General features: G+C 39.9%; 1 protein-coding gene across 2 annotated transcripts in view; it reads right to left on the reverse strand.

Annotated features, from left to right (window-relative positions):
• The window catches only part of cdh11 (cadherin 11, type 2, OB-cadherin (osteoblast)), an 87,532-nt gene extending 63,053 nt beyond the window's left edge, over positions 1-24,479 (reverse strand). For both annotated transcript variants that reach the window (XM_042220920.1, XM_005922471.2), the window contains exon 1: positions 23,976-24,479. The gene's annotated coding sequence lies outside the window, so the exon portion shown is untranslated. The remainder of the gene's footprint in view (positions 1-23,975) is intronic.
• Positions 24,480-26,237: the final 1,758 nt, after the last annotated feature.

A 26,237-nucleotide genomic window follows, 5' to 3' on the forward strand; every position in this document is an offset into this window, starting at 1 on the left:
AATCATGTTCACCCATTGTAGGCGAGGATGCACTGAGAGATACTAGAGAGGCTGTGAGAAAAGCTGGCTAGTCTGCCCACACTGCAGGCATCAAAGCCTAAAACAGGACAGTTTACTGTGTTCCAGTGCAGTAAATCTGGAAACAAATCTACTTCGTCAGGCTGTTTGCTGTTACTTTTATTGGCTTTTTGAGTATGCACTGAATAGATCTACACCCCAACACAACATTGCTTCTCAGGTATCTCTCTTTTTTTAGCATATTGATACATTTTTAGTCATTTTTCCTTCATCGGCCACCCTTTTTCTTTTCCCTTTCCCATCCCCATTCTCTATAAGCTCCTGTCAGAAGGCTGAACCATGAAGTCAGTTGTGATTCATCTCTCTTGCCTCTCTCATTCTGTATGTGCTATCAGATCTAGTTGGTATACCTATAGTAAGCCCTCCTGTCCAGGCTGAATGATTGTTAAAAGCCTATTGAGTTTCTTTGCGCTGTCCTTATACAGGTAATACGATGTGGTGTGTGCACTTAGTTTTCAATTTGTGTATGTGTGTTGGGGATCTGCATGTAATATGATGCAGTCTTTTAATTTAGGAAAAGAGATGCAGTCAGCAGGTAGAGGTTATGACCTCTGTTAGAGGACACACACTGTAACTGAACATGAAATTGATTTCAAGGTAAAGTATCAGAACATGAGAACATAATGCTAATGCCGGGGGAATATGTGACTTCGATCTCACACCTTTGTATTCTATTCTCCAATTATTATATAAACTGCACATATAATCTGCCCTAGAAAATCATTAATGCAATTCATGTTATCTACACATTTCTCCCTGCAAATGTTTTCATCCTCAATGAAATTAATTTGCACATTATAGGCATTATTAAAAGAAATAGCTTTAATTAATTGAATGTGTTTAATTTGATGAACCTCCAACAGGTCTTCGGGTTTTGATCAACTTGTTTTACTCCACCTAAGAATTGCTGAGGAGTTGATTGTGGTTTTGCATTAAAGTCAGTTTTGGAGCCACATTGAAACTGTCGTCTTCTTGGCAGTAATGACTCGGAGAATCACTCGTAGAGAGCTGAGCAGCAGCAGTAACTGGATCAATGAAGAGACTGCAGTTAGAAAATAGGGATCGTTGTAATCAATTAGAACCTTAACTGCTGCTAGAATGATAAAACATCAGCCACTGGAGAATCTCCAGCCACATATGAATTTTTTTTTTTCATTTTGAAAACGCTGCTTAAATATAAAGAGATTGCCCGAAAAAAAATTACATTTAAACCAATGAGATATCACTGAGTTATGCCCAAACTTATTCACATACAATGAATAGTTTATTGTATCGAGTGAGAGCTTGGGATATCTCAGTTCATCATCTGAAACAAGCCATTTCAGCTCTTCATTCTTTAGGGCCATTTTTCCTTTAAGCCAAATTTCTTCTGATACGACTGCCCCTCTTCAGAAATAAAAACATTTAAACAGCAGATGAGTTGTGGTTACAACGTTGGTCATGTTTAATATGGACACTGAGTATTGTAGCTATATATAGAAAAGCTATAAAAGACCCTCTTCAATTTTTAAATTTTAGGTCCCAACTTTCATTGCTCCCAAATATCCAGCTGATGTGTTTTCTGTTGGAATAAAACAGATAACAGCAGGGCAATTTGAAGTCAAAGACTCATTTTGCTGCACCATGCAGCCCAAATCAAGACTTTGTGTACGAGGTAGACTTGCTTTCAGTTTGCGTGTGTCCTTCAGCTTTATCCTGCACTGCTTTTAATTCTTTTTTTCTTTTTTTTTCTTATTTGCCTGATCAAAAGGCTACAGGCCAGGTCCAAACACCCTGCAAGTGTCAAATATTTTTCCACTTAATTGGCTGCTATTATACTGCCTCACGTCAACACTTTGTCATGTTTCTCTTCTGTCTGGAAATTTAACTGCCAGTTATCCATCTGTAATGTTAATGGGAACCTGAAGCTATCTATACATGGTGATGCAGCAGGTGTGAGCCTACCTTGCTTAAACAAGTAAATATGTATCAACGTCTCTTTTAAATGCACCGTGGCAAGTAGGAAGTTTTTTGCAAATGCATAGTTTGCACATGGGAAACGTCTTTTTTTTTTCTCACTTCAAAGCAAAATACAGGAAATTGTTTTCTGTCCTAACGCCCTCTGCCCAACTCTAATCATAGTTTCTCTCCTCTCCTCTCCCATTAAAAAACAATCTCATCATTCCATGTGCCCTGTGCCAAACTAACCCGAACACAGGATTTAATGTCAATAGCAATCACGCACTCAAACACCAGGGCAGCACTATAAATGGTTTATGTCACAATTTTTGTCAAGCAACGCACACACCCAGCACCCATCACAGTATCATACAATCTCACACACATTCAAACATACACACACTCCCTCAAGCACCAGCCATGGAACTGAAAAGCACTTCAGAAAAATAATGGAGCTGTGGCAGCCCTGAAGCATGTAAGTGTACATTGCTATGTGTGGGAGGTTTTTTTAAACTTATGAATGTGCGTAACTGAGTGTGTGTATGTGCGTGCATTTGTGTGAGAAAATGTGCAATTTTGTAGTTTTACAGCCGTGATGCAATAAATGGTTGTGGTCAACAAAAGCAGTTGACCTATTTGCAAGGACAGTTGTGCAAATGTGTGTTTGAGATGGACAGCGTGAGAAGGTGTGCGAGCTCTGATTTGGATGTACACACATACAAAGTATGTTTCACAATTATTTCTTAAGTTGTCCCATATGGATTTTGCATATAATAAACCTAATTTACAGTTTACAACCACGTGACTGTGGAATTGACTGAGTTTATAATTGATTTTAAACAGCACACAAAAAAGTAATGTTAAGAACTGCAGTGGACTGAGAATACTCCTGCGACCGCAGAAGGTCGTGTAAGACGAACAAAGAATATAAAGAGCTTAGGAGTAAAGTAAAGAGGATTTTCTTTTATCTGTCATTATTCAGACACATCAGTTAGATAAATAGATGGATAGAGAGTAAGAGAGAGAGAGGGATGGTTGCTTTGCTTGCAGAGACTTGGCTGGTGATGAATAACCCCATCTGCTTGTCATTACTACTAGAGCTACTAGTGCTACACGCGCACACACACAGTAGAATCTGTCACAGATCCCTTCTAAACAGCCTCAGGGGATCCAGGGAGAGAGTGAAAGATAAAGAGGGGGAAGAGCGAGCAGAGATCCTGGGTGTGTCCTGGGCCCTAGATAAGCACAGAGAGGTTGTGCTATGGAAATGAAAATCAGGACAAAACACACTAGGAGGGTAAACACCTGTTCCTCCCACTCCTACGTTTCCAAGCAAAACTATCTATTTTTAGTGGGCCATTAGACCAGATCTTAAGGGTAATTGTGACATTAGCTGGCAGCCTGGTATCATAAAAAAGTGCATGATTAACATGCCAGTTTCCTTCTTACAAAATAATTGTGCATGTTTGGATCTATACCTTTGCTAAAAGACAACGGTGAGATTATTAGCGAGTTAGCGGTGGCCTCTAGGATCCCTGATAGCTTGTGCTGATCTACAACCTTTTGAAATGAAGCCCTTTCAGGAACTGACTGAGCTTGAAGTATTAGAGGTTGATTATGGAGGGACAGGACCAGAGATCAAACCAATCTAAGGGAGGTTCACAGTGGGTTCACACTCCTACATGTCCAAGCATTTTCAAGGAAGATACTGATATTAAGGCTGTTATTTATCTGTGTCAGTTAGGAAGTGACACTGAATTCAGATGAGGAGTCACCGAGACACACAAAGAAACTAATTTTCTCCGTGCTCTACCTCAGTGGTTTTACATAGACCTATATAGCTCATTAGAGTGTAATCTCTAATAGTAAGGTAGCCGATATTTTATTTGATATGGCTGCTTTAGGCAAGTGAAATGTAGTTAGAATAATGTTCGCTTAGGAAAGAAATTGCTTCACAATAGACGACTGAAAAATTCTCATCTAGACAGGTGAAAAATGCTGTAAAACATTTAATAAATGAAATTAATTTGGAGAAAAGTTTTCTTTTACAATGTGTTAGAGCATGAAGAGTTTTCAGCCTCTAGTAATAGAGAATTAAAGGACATTCACTCCATATTTTGCAATCCCACGTAATTTTCTGGGGACCTGCTGATTGTTTTGGAGCTATTTTAGAGCTTGAGGTATTTTAAATCCCCAAAGCTGTTCTTGCTCCACTGTAGTCTTAAAACAAAAGCCCAGTTCAGTCGTCTTCTAATCAATCCAGCCAGTGGACAGCTTGTAGCCATGATAATAGCCAACACCTGGAGGACATGCCAAGAGCTGAGACAGTGTTACTTTTATTAAAAACAGAGACTGAAACATGCACAAAGTGAAATAAAAAACTGCCTAGTAGCATTGTATCCATACGGATGTGCTCAAATACCCAGGTTATGCACTCTTTTTGGATTAAAGTTGCTGAACTGCAGATCAGAATGATGTAACCACCCAAGGAAGAGTCAATCAAAGTGGTTGCAGAACATCACAGCAATAACTGGCAGTTATTCTTAGTTGTCATTTTTCTGGCCTTGTGATGATGAATAACATGGCCTCACCGTTAACTTGCTGTGTGTGCGTGTGTGTGTGTGAAGTAGATGTGACGCAAGTATAAGAAAAGTGAAACAATTAAAGGAAAAAACAGCAGAGAGCCATCCAATAGCTCCTCCAAGGACACCATAATTACAAACGCTGGCTTTTTTAATGTGACTCAAAACTTCAGCTCTCTGTCTGTGCTACTCATACACCTCCACACTCCCACACACACACGCATACACACACACTCACACCTTACTGTTTTCTCTGGTCCCTTTGTGGTGAGTGTACAAACGCTTTTGAAATGTTTTATATGTGTAGAACAAGGCTACTTTGTCTTCCTGTGTCATACTTTTCTGACACACACAAAGACAATGATAAGGGGAGAAGCATCATTACCTGTGAGTGCAAGTAGGTATGATGACATCCATATGCAATACCTATCTATTCACATCTCTGCCTGATCTCCTACCAAATACTGATGTACAATATGCTGCAAACCCTACCTTAAAACGAGCCAGTAGCTGATCCCATTGTTTGGATTAAAAACATAGTTTATAATTCTATAAAGTGATTTGCTGTTTCATTAAAAAGCCCAAACTTCAGCATAATTCTACAAGAGCAGCTCCAGTTCTCAAATAATTCGCCAACACAGCAATGAAAGCATCAGTTTTCTAGACTTGTCACATCTATGGCTAATCTTTTATTCAGAATTTGGTTGTATAGGTGCAGGGCAGTAGGGCTTTCTCCAAACAGTCAACCTCTGTTCAAATGCGCATCCCACTGTATTTCGATACAACACGAAGGTCCCTTTTCTGATGTGTTGCACTACACTAGGTGACCAAACAAAGAATTCAAATAGAAAAGACTGTTCATATTTAGACACACATTCACATGCTTTGTAATGCAGACAGTCTGGCTTCTTCTCTGTCACTGTGGAGGGAAAAGGTTGAATGACAGGGGGAACAGGGTGAGCTGCTCCTGACTGTTCAACAGGAACAAACAGACATAAAAAAGGCCATGAAAAGGACAACCATTTACATCACAGTCAACTCATTTGTTACCCATTTACTATTTGTGTGTGTTGTATTCTCTAACCTCCTACTGTGTCTCCCTGCGGGTCTGGCACACACACACCCACACACCCACCCACCCACACACACACACAGACTTACTATTAAAATAAGTGTCCCTTTGACTGCAGTAGTGTTATGTAAATGAGTGACATCTCTCACACACCAAGCTCTTTCCTACTTTACAGCTTTGTCTTTAATAGCAACCCTTCACTAATATGAATTGGTAGGAAGTCTTAACCAACCACTGTTTCCATAACGATAGCCCGCCTCCTGCAAGACCACCCACACTCTCCTGTTATTACTGACATAATAAATTTCAGTGTCCATTAAGTTCCAGCTCTTTGGCCAGGTGAACTCATAGGTTTTTGTTTTTCTAAAGTTTAGTTACATTCTAATTTCTATGTGTTTTGTTGTACTGCTATTGTGAACTCTGGAGGAGCATCGATTAGATTGTTCTTATTGTGTAGCAGCCAAGGTGACCAATAGGTCAGTCTTGCACAAACCTTCATTGTTTCTTTAAGGCATGTTGAAAAGGCAAATGATCTGCTGAGAGCAAAAATCTAATTAGGTGACATTAGAGTTGGCATTTAAAAACTTCTCATAAAGGCTTTCCCTGACTCTATTCATCAGTTTGAAGTTTGCCTCTGTATCACTGAAATCTTGAAGATTCTGGACTTCTGTTCACATTTGAGTGATGGTGCACATGATGCACTTTGCACAGCAGTGACTGAATGCAGATGAGGACAGTGCTCCATTATCTTTAAGGTATTAATTAAGGTCTAAAAGTATTTTTTTTCTTACTCATATTGTATGTGCTTCAATCGGTTCCATCGATCATTTATTAAAAGCAAATGCCACTTCTTTCACCGCACTGTGTATGGTTATATTTTGAGTCTAAAAGTAGGTAAGTGGAGAGGTAAGATTTCAAGAAATCAACAGACTGTATGAAATATGAGAAACAGTGGTGGTGAATAAACCCAGACTTTGCTTAGCATGTCCAACCAATCAGGAATGCCAAAAATAGCTTGATCGTTATCCAAAACCACACACACGCTCATGCAAGTTGAAGAACTGGAGGCCCCAGCCATGGAAAACTCATCAAATTAGAGTCTGAGAGGGCCAAAAAAAACACGTCTGCAAGAAAAAAAGAAACGGAAAAAAAAAAAAAGTCAAAATGGCATCCCCTCAAAGCTCAAAGTAGGTAGTATGAGTGTGCGATTGCTGTCAGGCTTGGTTTGCCTCAACAGAGGTGTTGGTAACTTGGAAACTTGAAATACACACACCACACTTAGATGGCCAGTGATCAAGCAACGCCTGCACTTTGTTCCTTTTTTGCATCATTCTATTCTTTGTCTCTTCTCTTTTCCATTTCTGTAGTCCACCCTTTCCTTCCTCATTTTATGTATTTTTGTTTCTCTCTCCTCCTCTTCCCCTTACGTATATTTCTTCCATTCCTGTTCCAAAATTATATGGAAAATTCTGATTAGTAGTTATTAAAAAGGCTATATATAATTTTGAGTAGATGCGGTTTAAGTCAAATCTTTCTTTAGCTTCACGGATGTAGAAATAACCTTTCCAGTCACATCTCCAGTCATTCATTTCATTCGTCACTCATTCTTGTTGGTTGAAAACCCGCCTCATCAAGAACTAATAAAGCGTTTCAGCCCCGTCTTTTCCCACCTGTATTTGCCCTAATATGCTCTTATCTCGCAGCTAAAAGCTTTTCTACTTCACTGCGTTGCTCTCATTTCCCTCCTGTGGCTCTGACTCACTACACTTCTCAGTACTCAATGCTGCTGATGTTTGTAATCTATGAATTTTACAATATTTTTTTATTGCTGTGAGTGTCAGTTCCATGTAAAACACACACTCTGGACACGATTTTTTGTTTTTTCCCCAGAGCATTCTCCGAGATTGTGTAGTTCCTCTGATGAATAGAAAAGCTTTGATATTAGATCTTTCACACAATGTAGCACTTTCATTTAAAGACAGCTGAGTTTCAGGTGAGATAAGGAAGCAGATATCATGTATATCACATATTGTGATTAAAATTATGTGTGTTTAGGCCATACCAGTGACCTGAATTACACACCTCAGTATATCTAAGTCATGCTTCTGTCTGCCTGCCTCTCCTCCTGCTGTGTGTCTGTGTCTTTCCTTTCTCTATTAGTGTCTGTGCCTTCAGGCTTCCATCTTTTATTGTTCTGGACAAATAAAGAGATCACACAGAAAAGAGGCCTACAAAAATCACTCCCTCACACATGAACACACGCACGAGCGCGTACACACACAATCAGATGGTTCTTCGGATGAAAGGGGCATTGTGGTAGCATAGCTACAAATCCCGGCAGCCCTCAGCACTCAACAGCTAACACACACTTACACACAACCCCCCCCCATCACACACACACACAATTCTTATCGGACAAAACGTTCCTTGTCTTAAAGCCTGACCCGTCTAAACACACAACACTCACACATACACATGCACACAGCTTCATAGAGGTAGATTACCCTCATTTACAAATGTATGGCTTTGTGACTGACCCGTTAGCAAAACTAGAGGGAGCAGTACCCAATGAATTATTCAGCCCCTCCTTAAGGGTTAAAACAGGCGGAAAATATGCTTGTTAAGATGTCAAGGACCAGGAAGAATATACTTTTGAAGAAGGGTTAAAAAAAAAGGGTAGAAATTTTCAAAAACTAAGAAATCTGTCTTAAAAAAAATGTTTTTTTTTTAATCAAAGATAGTTTTTTGGTTTTAAGATATACAACAGATGGACAAGGTTTCAAAATGAAAGCAACAAACGATGAGTATTTTGTCCTTCAAAAGTTAGAACAATATGCTACATGAATTATTCAGTGCTTCCATAAGAGTGAAAACAGGCGGAAAAATATCACTTGTGAAGTTTTTGAATTCAAGATAATAAAATATATAATTTACTAAAGGACAAAATGAATGACGAAAAGAACACGTAATGCCAACTCTCAAGGGTTATTAAAAAAACTAAACAACAACCAAAAATGGGAAAATTAAGACCAGAAAGCATTAAATTGTTTAAAATGTTTCAACTTTATTATAAAAAGAGAGTATTTCTATGAAGATCTGAGAGTTGTGATGAGTACTATTTTTTTAAATGTCAGAGAAGGAAAATACAGCCTGTGTGTCACCTCCAAGCAGACACATGAATGAAATGATGAAATGACACATCTCTTCCATAAAGACGAACGATCAAAAATCCTTCCGATGATTACATGACTCGGTGGCCTTGGAGACTAAGGTAAATCAATCAGAAAAATAAAAAAATAAATTCTCTACCAAAACCCCTTCCCTCCCCATCTCTCTCCCACTCCTCCCCTCCATCTGTCCTTCTCCTCCCTATTTTTGTCCCTTCTTTCCATCCATCTCTTTTCCCATCTAGCATCTCTTTTGTCTCCTAGCCAGCCTTCTCCTTTCTTAATGCTTTGATCTCTCTTTCTGTATCCATCCAGGCGTATATGAGTGAGTATGGCAGGCTTGCTCGGTGTGCCTCTATGTGCATGGCTGCTTTAGACTAAACCCCCCCCCCCCCCACCTAATATACTTCTGTCTCACACACACACACACACACACACACACATTCAAAAGGCCGTAGAACTTTTTGAAAGTCACACCAGATGTTCCGAGCTCCATATTCATGCAACAACATCCTCTTCTTATTGTTTTGCTTCTATGTTTCCTTTATCTCATCTTCTCGTTTCCCCTTCCCCCTTTCTCACTCATCTGGCCTTTTATTCATTTGTTTTCTTTTATAGAACCCCCTTCAACCCCTCTCCTAATCTTGCAGTCTTCCTTTCCCATCCTTGTATTCATCGTTATTGCTTTTAAAAGCCTCCTCTTCACTCCATTTTCTTCATTTTTGTTCCATTTGTGTTTTTGTTATCATTGTATCTCTAGCATGCTCCATTCTTACCCCTCTCTTGCTCCCTCATCTTCAATTTGTTTGGTTGTTTGTAAACCATCTTCTCATCCTTCCCTTTATTCTGCCTCTCTTCCCCCTTCCCTATCCATCTCCTCTTCAGTTCCTCTCCTCTTCCGCCCCATCCCTTTTCTATCAATGCAGCCCTATAGTCTAACTCTACAGTCCATTCACTTTTCGCTCAATCAGCTGAAAATGTAAAAAGGAACAGCAGCTTTTTACTAGTGAAAGCATACCCATTCACAATTATTTCATTATATTCTGGATCTGACAGATGTGCAAAAAGAAAAAAAAAGGTTTTTATTAATATCGTCATCCTTCCTTTTCCACTCCTCTTCATGTCTCGTCCTTCATGCTAGTCTATCATTATTTTCTTGATTCTTTCGTCTCTCTTGACTTAATTGACTGAACAGGCTTTAAACTGCGTAGATGCATCCTTCATATCATTCCCAAACCTTGCTTGAATATCATGGCATGTTTTTTTTATTAACCATCTGCATCTCCATTTCCTCGCTTTTCTCATTTCCTCTCATTTTTTGCATCATTTCTCACCCCCACCCCATCACCCCTTCCCCCGTATTCCCATTACATCCTCCACCTCCTCTCTCGCTGCCTGTCATTCTTTCTCTGAGGTCTATTGATTCTCTGCTGGGGCCTTTTCCCCCGTCTTTCAGCTGTCAGAAGGAGATGGGATCTTCTGATGTCCCCAGCCATGATAAACAAATTGTGTGACTCCTGCAAACCTCTTTGGAATACAGAGCACACACCCACAAATAGGTGAAATCAAAACAGATGGGACACAGAGAGTGATGATCAGAAAAGATGGAAAACGGGAGGCGGTACTGATTTGCACACCTATTCTTTTTTCTTTCTTTTCTTTTTTTTTTTTTTTGCATCTCTTGGGGTTTTGAGTGGAGACTAGGCTTTATTGTGGCGCATGTCTTTATTTATCTCCCTGGATATTCTCTGCATTAGCCCCTTTCATTTCCACAACAATCGTTTTTGCAGTTTTCTTTCGTGGATCCATCTTTTTGTTTCATATATACATTTATCTGTACTGCAGCAATCATTCCCAGTGTTTTATCCCAATTATTTCATGAGTAACAATATCTTACATGGTCCATGAGTTTCTTTAATTTTCTGCATTGTAAATCAGTTCAAAAAATGAACACTAGTGTTCCAGAGTTGTGTCCTTCCCAATACTATATCCATCCCTTTTCAGCCCACAAATGCTTCCAATCTCTATTATCCCTCTCACTTTTCTTTCTCCACCTTTTTATACCTCCATCCTACCACATTTGCTGCTTAGTTTATCCACACACCCAGCATCTCTCACCGTCAGCCTCTATGCATGTGTCTGTCCCACCTTCTCCCACACCCTCCTTCTCCCCATTCATCCAAGTATTGATTTAGCTGTCCATGATACGCCATAGTGATTGACAGCTACTAATTGGCTTAATCCCACCCCCAGGGGTTTGTGGCTCTTTAGCTGATCTGGATACAGCTGTCCTATTGTCCAACATCTGACACCGTGACCCCGATGAACCAGTGAGGGGGGATAAGAAGGAATATTTTCATTGGAATAATATATTCTTGGATCATTCTCAAATCAAATGAAAGAGTATTGTTGTAGTGCCTTGGAACTATCTGACTCAGTGATTTAAAAAGATTCAGTGTGTAGTAATTGGGAGACATTACCTGTATTCCACAGTGTGCACAGAGAGGAAGACAGAATAAACAGACCTCTGTGCACTAACAGCAGGCTTTTGCCAAGTGGTTTGACAGATGAATTCCTGGCTCAAAGGTGAACACTTCTTTCACTGCAATACATGTGCATCAGCAAGCATGTGCCCAGTCGGGAGTGTCCTTGAGCGAGACGCTGAGTCTCTTAGGTTGAAATGGAAAAGCGAGGGAGAGGGAGGGAGGGAGATGGTCACCCCAACAGACGAAAAAAGCAGCCCTAAGCAGCCCCAGATTAGCTTTGCACTATTGAGGAGGCAAGGGGCAGAACATAAGGTCTTAGTGGATATCACTAAGCCTTTAAAGACCACCCTTCAGCCTTGGATGTACTCCCCCCATCGTATTTATCCAGTGACTGACGCACACTGTTTACATTCAAATTAGCCCATGGAGACCTTACAGGCTGAAAACTTTGCCTCAAAGGCAGGTCATGATCTGTTCACCTAGAAGTCATTAGTGAGTTTAGATCTTTGAAGCCATTTTTATTCATAATGATAATGTGTGAAGATGGATTTATTTTCAAAGATGCATGTGCATCATTAAACTCGTAAAGGCCTCGAGATAGCCACAATCTTCATTAATATTTAATAGCCAGTTATTCTCTCATGTCAGTTGCTCAGTGTCGGTTGCGCTTAACATGGAATAAAATTAGAAATTAGAAACATTTCTAATTTCTAGAACAAGCTCTAGAACAATAAGCCTGAGTATATTTTGCAGTATAGTTTGCTTCCTGATCGATTTGGCCTTAAGGCTTCATTTGAACATGACATCAATCAGTCATACCATATTAGTAGAGTCTAGTTGCTTGGCTTGAACATATATACCATCTATACCCGTATTTTTCAAATAATGACTTAATTTGGAATCGACTCTATAAAGATGAACGAGTAGACAGAAACTGAGGGTGGAGGTAAGCAGTAGAAATTGATCAGCAGTGTTGCGGACCATTACATCTACCATGCATGTGTAATGACCCTTAGTACCACTCTGATTCATATATCCCACCCATTACCCACAAACCACTTGACTCGGTGACAGACTGGAAGACACAAGGGTCATTGTGCCAAAACATCCTCCCATGCTAAAAGATCCCCTCTTTTCTCTGCCTCTATTCTCAGTATAGTAACCCCCACCCCTTTTTTGTTTTTCATTCCTACATGGTTGGTGAAGCCAAGTCCCCTCCCTTATTTCTTCAGGTTAACACAGAGAGACCTTTGTTGTTCCGAACTGAACAACAGCTCAGAACAACATACCTCAATAAGCCTACACTGTTGGTTCCCAAAGTTCCCTCAAGGCAAAGACACCCATACGTATCCCAACAATCTGGACGACTCCTCAAGAGCAGTCCCTTTTGCTAAACTTCTCCCAAACTGATGTTTGTTGTAGTAGCTGATCTTTTTGAAATTTATACTGACAGTCAAACATTCCCAGAGAGGCAAAGAGATAAAGTAAGGCATGCATTTGCATAGAACATAACAAAATCACTGTATAAATTCTGTGGAAACAACTTAAACAATTCATTCTTATTCATTCTACATTATATTTGAAATTCCATTGTATCCTTGAGGACTGTAAAACCCCTTTATGAAACTCAAAAAGTGTCCTTAAGTACCTGAACCTGCTAAAGTAAATTGTTTTGAATGAAGGTGTTAAAGTTACTCCACCTGAAATATGAATAAAAGCGAGCGAAAATGGAAATCCTAATAAATAAGAAGGTTATTTTTCACTTCAAAATTTCACAGCAAGATATTTCCTTTGATATACTTCTTTTCATCTTGAGAATGAAACCAGATGACATTCAGCTCTTTTTGCGCTAAACAGAGCTTAAAGATTGGTGCATCGTCTGGTTGAGTAAAATATAAACATGCTCAGTGAATAAAACATCGGTAGTATTTCCTTATATACAAAGGTCAAAACATCTGTTTATACATTGAGTGATCTGTACCGCTGTATGCCTGCCCTCCAGCACAAGCACAGACACACACACACTCGCAAATATACTGTTATTACAGTATATTTGCAGGGACTTTTATGCAGACTACATCCACTTTGACTCCTAATACACACAGTATCCTTCACCACTCAACCTAATGCTACATTACTTCAACAATCTCAGAAGACTTTGTTCAAAGTTTCAACCTTATCTGGAATTTTTTAAGTCTTTCTGTGCCTTTGGAGTCATCTGGTTCCTGTAAAGATAAGAGTAAAGTGAGATGCTTGCTTAGACTTACACCCACACTGAGCCTTGCATATGACGTTTGAGCACTGAGTGACCTTGCACCTTCAGATGACATGGGCTCATGCAGACAGACTGCCTGAAATGACTTTTATTTGTTGCTGATGGTGATACTCAGGTGCAAGGGCATGGGCACAAGAACGTGCAGAGGGTGTGTGACCTTGTGTGGTCAGCTTTAGCAATAATATCTGAAAAAAACTCACATGCATGGACACATTGGACTAACGCTCACACATACATGGTGACCTTGTTTGTTCAACGTGGCCACTAGAATCTAAACAATGTTGATGACATTTGCTTTCACGATATCACAATAAAAATAAACATGGCTGTGACAAATGTGATGTCATTCCACATAAACACTGAAAACGCAATAGTTGATAATGGCCCCGAGGAACTGCTACTTCACTGGATTTAAAAATAACCTCAACTGGGTGTAGTGGTAATGACGACCACTGCCATTTTGCAAGATCATTTAAAAATACAAGGGATATTAAACATCTAATAACAAATGTTAAATATTTAGAGGTGTAAATATTGGGTTAAATGTAAAAATCTCCAAACTGTGAAAAGTACTGCATAGGAGGATAATGAAAACAAGGTTCTATGGGTTCTTTAAACATGAAGAGAATTTAAGCGAATGTTTAATTTCTCTTAACTTTAACATAAGCCAAAGCAGTGCTGACAATAAAGTAGGATTAATGTGTCACTGTAGAATAACGCACTATCACAGGGATTAGTGGAAGTGTGAAGAAAAAGTGTCAGTGACTGAATAGAAGAGGATCTGCCTCATATCAGTCCTTGTACCTTTCCCTATATATAGCTATGGCCTTCTATAGCGCAATAACAATTAGTCAGTCCTAGAAGTGGCAATACATTTTGCTCACCGCTTCTCTTTTCACTGAAAAGGTCAATGCAGTCACAGCACAACTAAACAGAAAGTATAAGAGAGAGCTAACGAAAGTCAGAGGATGAGGAATGTAAACTATTTAGATGAGGGGAGACAGGTAAAAGAAGAGAGGAATAAAAATGAAAACTTACAAGGAGAGATGACAGGAAAAAAAATGATGTTGCTCTATAAAACTGACCCATGGTCAGAGATTAAGGCATGGAGCGGGGAGGGAATATACTGAAGTCAAACCAGTCGAATGGAAAAAAGTGAAATTAATAGTGTCCAATGAAGAAGCTGCAGTCATATTCAATCATATTACACTATTATACGTGTCACGGTCAATGAAGCATGGCTAGGGAAAGGGAGAGGAAAAAGGAGAGAAAGTATAGCAAAGGGGTGGAGGACCTTAAGAAAGAAGGGGAGGGACAGAAAAAAATGAGTAAAAATGCAAAGAAGGAATGCAGGGTTTTAGCCAAAAGTAATGACAGAGAAAGAACGGCAAATAAAACAAAATAATGAAACAGAAGCAAAACAGAAAGTGACAGAGGGAGGAAAATGAAGAGAGGTTATTATGCTAAAGAGGTCAAGCTTGCAGTAATGCTGTCTTGTAGAAAAGAAAACTGAGTTTTTCTCTATAGGCTTAGTACAACAGTATGTGTCAGCGTCACATGTACACTGTTATCTCGTTTTTTCCCCCATGTCTTTTTATGTGCGTGTCAGTGAGCCATCATCTGGCGTGACACCATCAAACCAAAGCTGGTAAAATGTAGATTTTACCTAGTTAATCTAATCTCATGGATTCTTCTGTGGCACCGGTGTGAGTGGATGTGCACAGAAAACAGACACACCTTCGCCTCTCAGATTGCAGTATCTCTGCAAGGATTCCGAAGAAATTCAGGGTTCTGCGAGATTGGCTCATTTAGTGAACTCACAAATTATGCAGCAAGGAAAAAAGTATCATTCATGCATTCTAATATGGTGCATAATTTAGCAATCATGTTAAATTACACAGAAAGCTGCTATATGTTGTATATAAGGGAGAAAAAACTCTATGTAATACATTTCTCCAGGCCGGGTTTATTTTTGGAAATTTTTCAGAGAGTAACACTTGTGTTCATTTGAAGCACAGTGGGAATAAATACAGGTGGGGGTGAGGGGGCTGAGGTATACTGAAGGGGACAGGAGGAGAATGAAATGTGGAGGACAGGAGAAGAGAGATAAGTAAAGAGGGAAAGGAAGGGGAGGAAGATGAGGACTGAGGAAAGAAGGAAGGAGAGAACAAGAGAGGATGAGACAGAACTGGATGAGAAGCTGTAGATAAGTCCCAATGTGATCAAAGCATTACTTTGACATCAAATGCAGGCCTTGCCAGCATACTGACTGGTTAATGCTAGAAACACTTTGAAATATTAGAATATGTGTGGCTAAGAAGCTTCTCCTCATATTTGTCCACTTCATAGGGATTTACATATTGAGATTAATGCGTTATAAAGTGATAAACATTTTAACTACCTATGGTCAGATCTAATTGTCTTGTAGCTGTCCAACCATTAACAGTTACATGCATTCTGATTGTCTCCATCTAATGACTTTAATGTCCCTTAAAGACAGGTAAATCGTGGTTTAAAATCCCATTACTGAACACCCACATCATCCACATCACAATACAAGAAAAACAATTCCGTCATAAATAGCCCCATATGCCAGCAGACAGGACAAAGAGCCAATTTGTTGCATGAAAAACTGGTTTCCATTACCGTGTTTGTTTAAACTGTTTTAAAATAATTCAACCTTGAAAGCAATTTTACTGATAAATAAGCCAAATATGAAGGCATACAATGTGACATAAATAAAAAGATAAGAAATAAGTGAACGTATGCAACAGGATTATTACGCTACTTATGTTCACAGAGCCTGTTTCGGCAAATAGGTGCCAGAGCCCTTCCTCTCTCGATGACATAAGACTGCAAACTTAACTACTTTTTTGTGTATTCCGCCTTCGAGCTACATCTTCGGAAAGCTCATTATGCCGCATATGAATTGTGTCATCCAGTTTCAGTTCTCATGTTCATATTTTCTTAAACAGTAGAAAAACAACAGAAATACATGCAGGGAGGGACAAATGATGAATGTTCTTGGCCAGATGGAGGTCACAGTAACATGGTTTTTAGACTGTGGAGCTACTGAAATGCCACATTTTAGTTAAACTATTTATCAGTCTGATCTGCATGTCTCTTCAACACTCCCTCTAATGCAGAGTCCTCTATCTAACCCTGCTTATAATCAGATAAGCTATATGCAGCATTTGCTTTTCTGGCCGGCCACTGACACTTTGTGTGTTTGTGTGTACGTTCAGCTTCTGGTTTCGACACCACTTGCTGTGTCTTTGTCAGCACGTGTCCTGCAAAATAAATCATTTTCCACAATTTAAACCTGATTTGAACTGATTTGTCAGCCACTAATGTGCACATATCCTCACATATATAAAGTATGATGCAAACAGGATGCAAACAGAAAAGCATGGACACACACTGTACCTTGAAACCATAGCTAACTGTCCATAAAGTTCACCTTTATAAATGTGTTCCATCAGCAAAATTAACTTGCTACAATTAACATAACCGTGTTAATTATGGTAATCAACAGCACACCCACTGCAGGTACATGCTCAAACCTGTGCGCGCATGTGCGTGTTTGACAAGTTTAGTGGAGATAAATGATAGACGGAGTGAGAAAATGATGGTACGGACAAAAAAAGAAAGATGGGGAATGAGACTGATAGCTTGAGTTTGACAGGTGATTTAAAATAAAATAAAGTTCAATAGTCAATTAACTGTTTAAGTTATTTGTTAAACAAAAATACCTAAAAGTAATTAGAAGACACTGCTTTAGGCTATGGAAGTTTTTTCCATGACTTGTTGCATGTAGTATCACAACATATTAATTGATGGCAAGTGTAGTAACTTATAAAACATAATCAGTTTGAGGGAAAAAGGTGGACAAGCCCACTATGAATAACTTTATGACAATACTTAATGGTTATCTTGCTGAGGATATTCTTAGACATAGATTTAATGCGTTTTCTTATATTAACATAAACATAAAGCCTAAAGTCTTCAATATCAAACATGCTTTTCAACAACTATCACAATGTGGTAGCAACCCAAAAGGTCCTCTGCTTTCCAAAATGTCCTCATGCCAATGCTCTAAAACTCAAGCTGGTGCTCACTATGATAGCTGGACAAGTACAGACACACACACACACACACACACACAGAGTTAATTATTATCCTGAATAATGAGAAGCAAATGACTCATTAAATCTCTCCTTGACCCGCACGCAGAAACTAGCCACTGTTCCTCACATTCTTTCTTTCTCACTGACTCTACAGTACCTCATACAAAACTTGTCAAACCAGACGCCTTTTCAGCTGTGAATTATTAATTGGCATTAAAGAAAGAGCCCAAATTTCTCTTTGACCCCAATCCTGAGTACTTTTGTACCAGAGCGACCGCAAAATGTAAAGAAAATCTCCTGAAATTCATAATTGAGATGAACTTTGTTCTCGACCTTCATCCCTTATTTCCTTTCCCTCTCGCTCCCTCACTCTTTTTCAGTGTCTCTGCCTGTGACATGCTGTCTGCCAAAGCAGAAATATAGTTACATTTGACTGTTTAAAAAAATAACAAACATGGTTTTCTTTTTCCTTAATATGATTGGTGTCCACGAGACAGCAGAGCACCTGACTGGACCCAAGGACTGTCACAGAAAACAAATTACACTTATTTTTCAGGCCCACTCTGTCACACTCGTGCATACACCTACATCTATACAATATATCTAAAGCATATATATATATATATATACACACACACACACAAAACCATTGTTAAAAGAATCACATTTGCAATCAATTAGATTTCACAAATGAATATTCTGGATGAAAAGTTCAGGTGCCTATACACGTGCCCATACAAGGTGTTCTGATCAATATAAATCGCTGTCTCGAATAATCAATTTCCATTGCAATACAATCAATATCAGTGTCAACCCTGTATTCTGATCATCAATGGTAAAATCGATGAAATCACTCATTAATCCTGAATTAACATTGATCCAGACTCCACTGTTTTTGCAATTAAACTGCAGCCTCATCGCCTAGCAGTAAATCCACGCAGCCTTTTCTGCCAGTGCTCAGCTCTTTTATGCAGGAGTGAGAAGGTCGACCATGCCGAGGATCACTATTCAGCTAACAAAGCTTTAATACTGGAAACCAACACAGCTGCAGCATGTGGTTTTAGGTGCGCAGGATGCGAGGGCAATTAAAAGTGAACACCTAATTGATGCTGTAGTCTCTCTGTGCTGCCACATGTTTTTGTTTATTTGCTCTAACTGGTGTCCTTGTTGCTTTGTGGTATTACTTGTGGTGCAGTTTCCCATCTCTGAGTACTTGCATGCATCCTATCCAGCTTTAGTCTGCGCTGCCTAAATTACTTCAATGTGACTTTGCTTATCAAATAATGAGAGCATGGGACAGATTCATGAATCACGCTGCTTGTTAGTTTGTTTCGGGTCAACAAAATTGAAAACATTTTCCAATTTAGTGATTTTTCACTTGATATTCAAGTTATTGGTTTTCTTTTCCTTTTTAGGGATACAGAGAACGGAATCAAAACACAGTATGCGCTACGTTGAAGGAAGGGAAACGGGCCAAAAAGTAGAGAGTAGTCAGACTAACGTGCATGAACTGGAACGGGTGCACTGTAATTTAAAGTCGCTGGCATGTAGACCAATTGAGGAATAATTGAAACCACATGAGCTCAAGAAAGAAAAAAAAACATACAAACGCCATGCTTAAGGCCAAAGAAACTAAACCCAGTATGTCATGCTGCATGGGAACTATGTCAACACTACTAAGCCACCTGTGTTGTCTCACTCTTCCCCACGTGCACCAATACCCAGGAAATCATCAAATACAGACAAATTAACTTGCTTTTTTTTTTTTTCCTCCTCCCCCCCCCTCCCACCCCACACACCGCTAGAGAACAAGTATGGGGATTAGAGGTCAAAGGCACTAATTACTGACTCTGCCATTTAGTCCGGTTGAGATGAAAGATTAGAGTTATAATCCCATTCCACTGCCATAGGAAATTATATATCAGCCTAACATCTATCTGGCCTCACATTCTGCTGTTTTAAATAGATGAAGATTGATCTAAGGGAAAGAGAGAAAAAAAGCTGACGTTTAACCAGTTGTGTGTGCTGACTCTGCTTTTGAGCCCATGGAGCAAGAGGCTGGAAGAAAACAAAATTTAAAAAAAAAAGTCCAGAAGCAGAAGGCAGAACTCAATTCTCCACCAATGTTCCCCCGCCCCGTTCTCACTGGGAGGTAACGTGAATGTGAAGGTAAGAGAAACCAGTCACAGTGGACAGGCTTATCCAGACAGACAAGATTTGTGCGTGTGTGCGCGTGCAGGTCTGTCTGTTAGGGGCGTTCATATTGAATCCTGTATCCCTGGGGAGCCTAACTACCTCTCCATCTCTCTGACTGGCCCCCTGAGAGAGACAGACAGAGCAGGAGAAAGGAGAGAGATTGGAAAAAGAATTAGAAATAAAGAGCAGAAAGAAGGAAAAGGAGCAGTGGAGCCAATACTGCAGCAAAGCCCAATAGCTCCCTCTGTCGTCACCTAGAAATGGTCCAGTAGCTCTTCCATTCATTTTCCCCTTTACTGTCTTCTTTTTGAGTCCTGTTTCTTTATCTGCAGGATCACAACTTTATTCTATCTTTTAAGCCTCCCTTTCATTATTTAAAAAAACTACTTTACGATCACATAACTTACAAGGATGAGCAGTTGGTGCCTAATTAAAAATAAATATAATGATTACAGTGTAATAAATTAATCCCTCTATTTTGTTTCCTCCCTAGGGTGCTACATCAGCACTGCTTGCAGGCAGATGCCTTTAAACTCAATCCAGAAAGCAAGGTTGTTTTCTTTTCGTTCTCTTTTTAAGATTCTGTCTTACTCATTTCATGAATGTGGAAAGATCAACATAATTAGTCCCATCAAATCTTTAAAAATCACTCAAAGCTGATCAAAATTAATACTTATAAGTAAAAAGCAAATTTTATATTGTCTGATTTTTCTGCATTTGCCATTAATTTAAAGAACATTTTCAAATGCTGCTTCTTTTTCCTTCTTTTGTGAAACTCTGAAGAACGTCAAATAACATCAACAGGAATTATTGCTACACACTTGGACTGAGTCTATAGATACATAATAGGTAAACATAGTGTCTAATGTGCATAGTGTCTAAGATAAGTCATGAGAAAGTTCCCACAGATTGAATTCTGAGTTAGAGAGTTTGAACTTAACCTAAATATCTTCTGGCCTTCTCATGTCCTATCACACATTCCAGAAGAAATGCTAAAGCTCGTTAAGCTTAATTCTATCTTTACTAACTATAACTAGCACAGCTATGATGCACAGTATTTCCAGTGCCAGGTTCTGAAACCACTTCAGTAAAAACCAACAAATCTGACGACATTTCTGTGTCAGTTTCTGTGCAATTTCTTGGCTGAACATCAGGGAAAAAATCTGATACCTCTCCCACCCCGCTTTCATCTGTCATCCAAGCCAGGTTTCTGTATGCTGCTCACCCTAAATAGCACAAAGATGTACTGGTACAAGGGAATTATGTGTGTCTGCCCTGCTTTTAAGGTATACAATCACTTCTGCAGACATAAAACCACATTTTTGCGGGAACTGTTCATTCCTGCAATGGCTAAGTGAAGGCAGGCAGTTTCTACTCGCAAGTCTCATTTCAGCTCATACGGCAGTGACTCTCAAAAAGGAATGAGACTGACTACTCTACTGATAGACGTCACGCTGCCCTCCTCTCTTGTCCACCACCTCCTCCTTTTCTTCACATCCTGATAGGAGTCATGCTCTTTTCTGCTCAGCTGCTGCTCCTCCGACCGTCTGCCCCGTTGTTTCTCTCTGCCCTGCACCTCATCTCCTCTGCAGACCACATCCCCTCATTTCCTTTCCTGCACCTCTTTTTTTGCCTCTTGATCTTTTCCTCTTTTACTCTGCCCACACTGTATTACTGTTTGAGTGAAATATTGGGAGAATGAAGAATTAATTGGTGAATTAAGAAAACATCCAAAAGCACAAGTTGAGTGATACTGTTGTGCTACTTACAAAAACCCTTTGTGGAGCCAGAGAGCGACAGCTGTGATGTTGAGCTCTGTCATTAAGTGAACATAAGAAGCAGCAATTCAAAACTACTAAATTAGGGACCTTCTTTGTGTGTAATATGTCTTTTAAGTGGCCAGTGAGCCACAGTGTCTCAGAACTAAATATAAAAAAGGGGAATTCTGCTGTTCTTCGCTGCAGTGACTGGTCTGTAGGCTAATTGGCAAACATTAAATAAACAGGGAAACGCTCTCTGAAAAGTAAGGAAGTGTGGGGGGAACCACAACAGCACAGTTACAACACTTGTAAGAAGGGAATTAAAAAGGGAATTAAAAAATGAAAAAAATGAAAAAAAAAAATGCCTGTCGAAAATATAACACAATAAGTTCCAAACCCTTTCCCCCCTTATTTACTAAACTGCAGTTAGAGCATCTAATGGATCCATTTCTCTGCATCTTTCCTGCTCCATTGTAGACTGCAGACGTTTTTCAAGGCAACACAAGAAAACATCTCTCCAGCCAAGCCTGGCTGCTAGGAACCCCCTGTCGAATAAATACAACAGCAGCAAATGATTTTCTCAATGGCTCCCATAAGACTGAAGCGCACAGACAGAGTCGGAGAGATTGCTGTGTAGAGAAATGAAGAGAGAGGAAGAGGAGGGCGAGAGAATGGTGAGTTGGAGGGGGTTGAAATGCAAAGGGGAGAGCAAAGGTACGGGAGAGAGGGGATACATTTTATACAGCAACAGTGTGGGAGACAGAAGGGGGAGAGGGAGAGAGAGATTATTGCCTGCTTGAGAGCAGCAATCTTGAGTTGTGCCATGAATACCAAAGATACAGCCCTGGAGTTAACGCCCCCCCCAACACACACACACCTCTCTAGCTCTCTTTGCTCCCCCATTGAAAACGCAGCGGAATTGCAGATGCCCAAAACTACACACCGATATCTCTTTTACTCTCTGCTGAAAGCGGCTGAGCAGCAGACCAGTTCCAAATCCATCTGTAATTATTCATATCAGACCAGCATGCGCACAGACCCAACCAGTACGGACAAATCTACTCTACTGAGCAGATTTCACTGGATGTCTATGCAACAATTTACAAAATGATCTAATGTGGCCCTACAGGGATGCTAAGCCAAACGCACGGACCTAATTGAGTGCAGAACGAGCCTGAATGAGCCTATGGGCAAGTGATCTGTATGCATTTTTTATGCAGTTTCACCAGCGCTGGCGCACACCAAAAGGGCAAGAACGCCGCTCCGCTTCAAGTATTCAAACGGACTGAATACTAAGCTGCGTGGAGTCTTCAGGGATTCACATTTCAAAATCACAAAATCAATTAGCTTCCAAATCAGTAATGACCCCGCAAAAACCAGAAAACGAGAAAGAATGAAAGAAGGGGAAATGGCGAAAAAGGGGAAAATATTGGGGATTGAGAATTTTAAATATGCCGTTTTGATTTTACAGGAGGAGGATAAGTTGGGGGAAAACGCTTTCTGGAAGAAACAGGAAGAAATATGTTAAATAAATGCAGATTAACTGTAACACTAACAAATATTTCTTTCCTAGAGTGGGCTAAAGGGACGCAGTGAATTTATCTGTTTACCGAATTATGTGACCGCAACCCCCCCTCACACATCCAGACTCTGTTGATGGTGATCCAAGGAAAAGTTCTGCGTCGCAGTTACGCGGAGCCGCCGGGAGACACGGAGACAGCGAAAGGGAGCTTACTCCTAGATTAGCTACTATAGGCTACGTGGGCAGACTCACAAATACGCAAACGCAGTTGGATGCACTCGCAGACCAAATAAGTAAAAATATGCAGAAACACTGCAAGAGAAACTTTAGTGAATCCACGCTCTGTTATGCGAAAACCACACAGATCCAACCGTCGTCCAGTGGCCCGGAGGAACGAATAAAGTCTGCACTCTTACTGGCAGCAGCACAACAAATAAAACCAAGTGCTGTCTTTAATGCGCAAAGGATGTTTGGGTTTTGTAAGATTTTCCATTGTTAATCAAACATAATCAAGTCCGATATCATCTCCGAGTAATCTTCCTATAATGTATAAGAAGTGTTTGTGCGACAGTTTGGTTTAGTCAAGAGTCTAACCAGAATCTCCCCAGCATCCCGGGAACCTAAACCTTTGACTTCGCTGGCTCTCGTGTGTTTTGCGCTCAGGAAAGCCTCTGCAGAAGAGATGCGCGGATAGTGAGAAGAGAGACATACGATGGAAGTGTGTTGATGTAACTACGGCAAAATCCCAGTCCTTAAACTCCAGTGGTCTTACCTTGGAAGTGAGACTCCGTGCGCAGCTCGTTCACCCAAGTGTCCTCAATACATACAAGCCAGTAGAGATCGGCCACTTGACTTAAGTAGTATTGCTTCTTTTACCAGATGTCCAACACATCCACTGATTAAAAGCCCAGTTTTTCTATGTTTACGTGCTCTTGGAGATGAGAGGGTAGAAATTCAAGCTGAGCCAAGTGGGTTTCCCGCTGGAGCTCAGTGGCAAAAAAATAAAAAAAAAACAAACCAGTCAAGCGAATTTAAAGATAAACTGAAAAGAGAGGACAAAAATGAAAGAGCAGTCATGCGTCTTGATGAGGTCCGAGACTGAAGTGATGGAGAGGAGTGGAGGGGATGGTGAGGAGGTGGGTGTTGGAAGAGAAAAAGAGAGGAAATCACCGTAGCATCCCTCCCTCCTTCGGGTAACAAATCCGGTACCGTCAGCGCCGTTTATCCGTCCTCCCTCCTGGAGCATCGGAAGCGATGTGAGGGAAACTGAACGGCGCGCAGCAGCAGCAGCGAGAAAAGAGAGGGAGGGAGAGAGAGAGAGAGAGGTGTCGCTGCCGTTGGAGGGCGTAGGAAACTGGTAATCCTCTCTCTCCTCTTACTCCTGTATCGGTAGTAATTTTGTTATTCGTCGGAATTAAATAAGTGGCACCTCAAATGACAAACTCAAGTGGGGCAAACCTCTCAATACACATTAACATTTTCAGATTTTATTACAGTAGAAATATAATTTGTTTAGTTATTTTTGACCGTGGTTGCAAAAAGCATTTGCACTGAGAAGGACACGTTGTTTAATGAGGTTTGGGCCACATTATAGCCTTATCTGTATTGTAACACTGTACACCCTTCCCACATCAAAATCCACCCTGAGAGGTTACAGCAGAACAAGCCCTGCAGGAGGGTAACTGAATGCAACAGTTGCTATTTCCTCATTGGCTAAGAGGAGCTTCCAAGATTTAGAATTGCACAGAGAGCCAATGAAAGGAGAGGACGGCAGGCCTGCTATACACAGAGAGTGTCGCCTACAAAAGTCCAGTGTAAACGATGTAATTGGCCATGAAAAAAAAGCTGGAAAAACCCACACCTGGAAAACTAAATTATGAATGGCTTGAAGGAGTATTTCGTAAAGCAACGCTCGACTTGTAAACATCTGCTATTATGGATCCCTTAGTCTCAGAAAAAATAGATAGTGTGTGCATCAATTACACTAACCCAATGATTGTTACTTTTGATATTAATGTTTTGATATTTTGAAACATTCAAAGTCTGCTTAAATGAAGCGATTTCACACAAGATAGACACACACAAGAACCTATAAAACAATAATTTAAAGCCTTTAAACCAATACATTTCCAATAGTTTTATCTTTCTCGGAAGATTCATTTTACTTGAATCCCATCATGACTTTTCAGCCTACTCAAGTTGTTTATTTGGCCAGTCCTAACAAAATCTTAACCACAGCTTTCACAAGTGATGACACCTAAGTGCCACATCGAGCCATTCATAAATGCCTGTATCAGCTGCCAGTTGCTCACCCCCATCCGTAAATTTCTGTATGTATTTTGGATGCTAATGGCAGGGGTAAAAAAAGGCTCACAAGCATGGCTCACTTGCATGGGTTCTCATTCAGTGGGGAGCAGTAGATGATAATGCATATTTTCATTATAGCATTCAGCAGGCCTTTATTACTTTGGATGCAAAATGACATAATTAGATTAAGATAAAGGGCAGGTTGTCAAATGTAATTACAGGGTATTTCTGGCCATAATGAGTGAAAATGTAAACAACTGCAGCCTTTTGCACACAATTTTTCATTTCATAGAGTCTGGTTCGTTTCAATAAAAAAAGTCAGCCTTTGAATGTATTTGAAATTCTTAATGCACACTGACTTCTGGTTCAAAACCCAGTCTTTTCCATGCCAACAGCCTGCAAGGGACAGCGAGGTGATGCTACAAAAGAAATGGACTTTTTTCTCTTCTTCAAAGACAGAGAAGTTTCATGTTTTTTGGGGAGTTATATGCACACTCACCTTTCTCACTGCTGCTGAGTGAGGATAAAATGGTTTTGGAAATTTTCAGCACAGCAAACATTGAGGCCATAATTCATTGGTTTTACATTTTTAATTTTTTTTCAAGGTAAAGCTTGTAGCTGGATTTTTCTTCATATAAGATACTGTTTCAAATAAAATAAAAAATACACAAACCCTTTGTTTGTTTAAAATTAAACATAAAACATGGAATCAAACCATGCTTACAGT

Source organism: Haplochromis burtoni, unplaced genomic scaffold, assembly GCF_018398535.1.
Source record: "Haplochromis burtoni strain Fernald_Lab_line unplaced genomic scaffold, NCSU_Asbu1 Contig_57, whole genome shotgun sequence".
Taxonomy (NCBI): domain Eukaryota; kingdom Metazoa; phylum Chordata; class Actinopteri; order Cichliformes; family Cichlidae; genus Haplochromis; species Haplochromis burtoni.